Source organism: Myripristis murdjan, chromosome 23 (genome assembly GCF_902150065.1).
Source record: "Myripristis murdjan chromosome 23, fMyrMur1.1, whole genome shotgun sequence".
In the NCBI taxonomy this organism is placed as follows: Eukaryota; Metazoa; Chordata; class Actinopteri; order Holocentriformes; family Holocentridae; genus Myripristis; species Myripristis murdjan.
The window spans coordinates 26081892-26087021 of NC_044002.1; positions in this window are offsets into that span (position 1 = coordinate 26081892).

Genomic DNA, 5130 nt, shown 5'->3' on the forward strand with positions numbered 1-5130 from the left:
TAAATTTAGCCAAATAAACACTAAAAATATTACCATAAAGCTCTTTTTGTAGTTGCCAGATGATATTGCAGGAAAAAGTGGCCAAAACAATTGCAAAAAAATAGATTATAAAAAACAACAAAAAACAAAAAATGAAAAAAAAAAACATTAAAAAAATGAATATGATGAAAAAAAATGCTGCAAAAGTAACACAAAAAAAAAGAAAAAGAAATGAAAATGCAGGCGGCACCCTGGTTAATGTTTTTCCCTGGCCCTGGACTTACTGAGTTCTCTAACGGGTTCTCATGAATTAAACTGCAGTGAAATCAAACTGTTCCTTATTTTGCTGAGGACCCTCAAATGGACCCTCTTCTCAAAGGGTTCTTCAAACTGCTCTGTGGTTCTACAGAGAACCCTCAGCAGCTGGAGAACCTCTTTCTTTAGGGGCTGGTTCTCCACACACTGTATGTGGTTCTTTAAAGTGCTAAAGGTTCTTCATGTTTATTGGAGTTATTTGATGGCAGCAGCTAACAATTCTTTTCCTTGTGGATTAATGTGCAGATTATTTCCTCAGTGAATGGATTAATGTGCAGATTATTTCCTCAGTGAATGGATTAATGTCTCGCTCTATAAACCATCAGAAAACATTTTTAATAGCTCGTCTGGAACCCAGTGAAGGAACAAGGAACGTGGAGAACCGGACAACAACACGTTCATGTTGGTTTTCAACCTGAACACAGTCATCTGATTTAAAACACTCAGAGAGACTTTTATTCTGAAAAATCACTAAAGAACCGGGGGTCCACAAAGAACTTTCTGAAAAATGATTCTTTAAAGAACCTCTTTTTGCTGAAGCTGTTTGCAAAAGGAACCATTTTTTGATGGTTCTTTGAGGCACCTTTGAGGGTTTTTTAAAGAATCATCTACACAAATGGTTCTTTAAAGAACCTCTTGGAAAAAGGCTCTTTGTGGAACCAAAAATGGTTCTCCCATGGCATCACTCTGAAGAACCATTTTTGGTTCCACTTAGCACCTGTCAGGGTGGGTGACCCCGTGACCCTCCCTCTAGCGCCACCAGCAGGCCCTGCAGCCCTCTGCGTTTAAATAACACACTTGTTTAAAATATAAACACACACACACACACACACACACACACACACACACACACACACACAGAGTTATGGTGCAAGCATTTTTCTATTCAGTGGCTTTATTCACTCTTTTAGTCCTGACCTTCATAATTCATGAACATGCACTCACTCACACACACACACACACACACACACACACACAGAATATTCTCACAGTACACACACACACTTTCATGCCCATATGGTCTTTCCCACACCAACACACTCATTTCCTGCAGGACACACACTCTGATATTCCGTACATACACCCAAACAGACAGTGTTTCACATACCAGACCTCCACACACACACACACACACACACACACACACGCTCAGCATTCATCAGCGTGCACCTGCGAGCAGTGAATCGTCTCTCTTGTGGCTCCGCCCCCACAGACAGACAGCAGAGGCCGAGCGAGTCGACGCCAAGCCGAGGAACAAAGAGACGCTTCAGCGCTACAGTACATTTAATATAGGCAATAAGAGCGGGGCGAGCGACACGGCTGTGGGAGGAGAGAGAGAGGACACACACACACACACACACACACACTGCACAAAGAGATAGACAAGAAGACAGAGAAAGTGAGAAGCAGATGAAGGAAATGATGTCATGGTTAGACATATATACATATATCTGTATATCTGTGTGTGTGTGTGTGTGTGTGTGTGTGTGTGTGTGTGCGTGTGTGTGTGCTGGGTCCAGGTGTACGTGTTGAATTTCCTGGTGTGCAGCTCAACAGCATGACCTGCATTTTTTTTTTTTTTTTGACCCAAATACCAAATTTTCTAGAAAAACCAAATCAAAGAAATACATTTAAAGGGATATTCCAACATTTTGGGCCTTTCCCTGACGTCCCCAGACTGAGACCAGATACTGGACACCATTTCCATTTCAGTTCCTGTGGGTAGCATTTCCTGTTGATGATGATGATGAGTCAGTCCCTTCTCCCCTCTTTTATTGATTTATTGATTTATTTATTATTGATGTATTTATATGTATTTATTTGGTTGAAGTGCTGTTCAAGGAGGCGCGGTGGAGTATCACAAGTTTTTTTTTTAATCATAGGCGATAACTTGGGGTGTCGCTGGGATGGGAAAATTAGTTTTATTTCAGGGACTTTTATTGTTGCACATGTACAAACAAACAAACAAAAACAATTTTATTGTGACTGTCATTCTGACTGAAATTTTTATATTTATATGTTTATAATTTATATGTTTTTTGAGGCTTGTTTGGATAGTTCTGTTTTAATGACCCACCAGCACTTCATTTCAAAAGAAAAAACAAACAAACACAAAAGAGCAGATTTCCCAGCGTGAGGTGGTGAGAAATGTTGCAAGAATAAAACACTGAAGGGGCTGGGAGGTTTATTTTTTCACTTTGACAGAGCCAGGCTAACAACTCCCATAGACTTCAAGTGTTTATGCTAAGCTAACAGGAAATGCTGCCCATAGGAGCTGAACCAGTGGACGTCCAGATGGTGGACATGGTGTCCAACATCTGGTCTCAGTTTGCCCAAAATGTTGGAATATTCCTTTAAGGGAGTTGCTCCTTATCTGAAGTGTTGTGTTGCTTTGAAGCTCCTTGAGGCAAATTAGTATTTTGTATTTTATGATGTGGCTGAACAAATAAAATACAAATAAAACTGGACTGACTGGGTTTCCTGCTCATAACGAGTTATGAAACATTATTAAACATGAGCGTTAATACGCATATTCGTACAGATTTCTATTGCACGTATATTTTTTTAAAAATATATTTTAATAGCAGCAGCCGTTTTCCTTTAAGGAGGCGGAGGAGGATCAGACCAACATTACATAACAGTCTGCATCTTAACCTGCATTTAAGGACAAATGCCACGGGAGCAGGGACATTTTTTTGGGTTTCAAGCTGAATTTCACTTCCTGTGTACTCACACACAGGATTGTGGGAGGCGAACAGCTGGGAGACAAACGTCAGCAGAAGGCCATATTTCATACAAACTTTATTATTATTATTTTTATTATTATTATTATTGTTCAGTGAAGTCATGAGTGCTGTTCCTGATCAGTGCAGGTCATCAATAAGCCGATCACAGAGGGACAGCGGACAGTGCGAGGCTCAGATAAACGCCATAAAAAGCTCATTTTGCAGGAAATGTCGCCAAGCGTTCCACCTGAATCCTGGAAGATGAAATATTCCGGCTTCCAGACTGCAGGCTGAGTTTTCCTCGGCCTGGCAGGTCACAGCCAACACAAACGGGGCTGCGGCGCTGCCATCCATCCATCCAAAAGAAGGAGGACGAAAAAAACAGAGAGAGAGAGAGAGAGAGAGAGAGAGAGAGAGAGAGAGAGAGAGAGAGAGGGGTGAGTTTTCGATGAATTCAAAGCACTCGACTCGTGAAAAATTTAAAAAAGGCTTTATTAACCTCGGCTGATTCATAACGCGCCGCTGCGCCGGCCCTCCCTGCGGTTCGGAGGGTTTTGCCTGCGAGCTTCCAGCCAAATTGAATTTTTAACGAGGAGAATCCACACGACCCCGTCAGGAGGAAGAGCTCACATCTCCAGAAAAAACCAATGACATCACCACTTTGAGTAACTAACTTTAAAAAAAAAAATGGTTTGTGGATGTGTGATAACACTGATGTCTCAGAGTTAATGTGGTGAGGATGATGATGATGATGATGATGATGTTTTTTTCAATGTCTGTCCTCCCGTCTCCCAGCTCCCTCTTATTTCTCCCTCTTAAAAAAAAAAACACTTTTCTCCACTTTCTTCCTTTTTATTCTATTTATTTTTACTTAGTTTTTATAAAATGTATTATTCTCATTCTTATTTATTTTTATATTTTAATATATTTTTATACTCTTATTATATACTTATCCATTATATTACTATAATTATTTGTAGTTATTTATTTGTCTATCTATTTATTTATTTATTTTACAAACGTTAGGGTAATGTCATGGTAGGTTGTGATGTTTTAATTTTAAATATTCAAATATATTTAAAAAAAAAAAAAAAAAAAAAAATATATATATATATATATATATATATATATATATATATATATATATATATTATTTATTATTTTTTTTTTTTTTCAAATTTTCCAGTAATGCTTTGATAATTCTCAGGCTTTTTGTTGTTGTTGATGTTGTTGTTTTGCCAATTTTCTTACAGCTTTTTATTTTATTTTACTTTATTTTAAGTTATTTTATTTATTTCATTATTTTGCTACGTGGGTCAAAGGGTTACGTGGATCCAGAACATTCCTAACATGTTTTTGCTGACACACGTTTGAGCTTTTTGAACGTGCTCATCCTGAAGTCTGACGTCAGACGTTTCACGTCGAGGGTTTTCATGTTGCGTCTTTGATATTTGTAGTATTTTGTATATTTGATATTTGTATTTACTTCTTCTTCTTCGTCCACATGTTCGACCTGAACTGTCCCCCCCCCCCTCTCTCTCTCTCCGTCTCCTCCGCCTCATCCCCCTTTTCTTTTCCCTTTTCTTTTTTCTCTGTTTGAAACCGTTACTCATCTCTCTGTATTTACCACACATTCCTTTCCTGTGATGCTTTGCTCTCTCCTCCTCATTAAGCTGTCACTGTGATCGCTGGCAGCCGACTGACTCCTCGCCTCCTTGTGCATGCCGCCTGGCCCACCGCCGCCGCTGCTGCAGTTGCACAACACCTCTTCACCTGGAAACTGTAATCTGCTCAAACCGTCAAGCCATCAAACTGTCATCGGCAGGTAAATATCTGGCCATTAACTCCCGTTCTGGCGAGGAGGGAGAGCCTTTTTTTTCTGATGCTTTTTATGTTCCCAAGCGACTAGCATGAGCAGCGCTAGCCACACACACACACACACACACACACACACACGTCAACAGGAAGTCCAAGCCCCGCCCACTTGACAGGCGCCCTCTGGTTTAATCTTTGTGTTATTTTAATGGGAATCTGTGGGGAAAATGAATTTTAAAGCTCGTTTGGATTCTCAAAGTGAAATAGTCGCTTTCCGTGTTTGTGTTTTCACAGC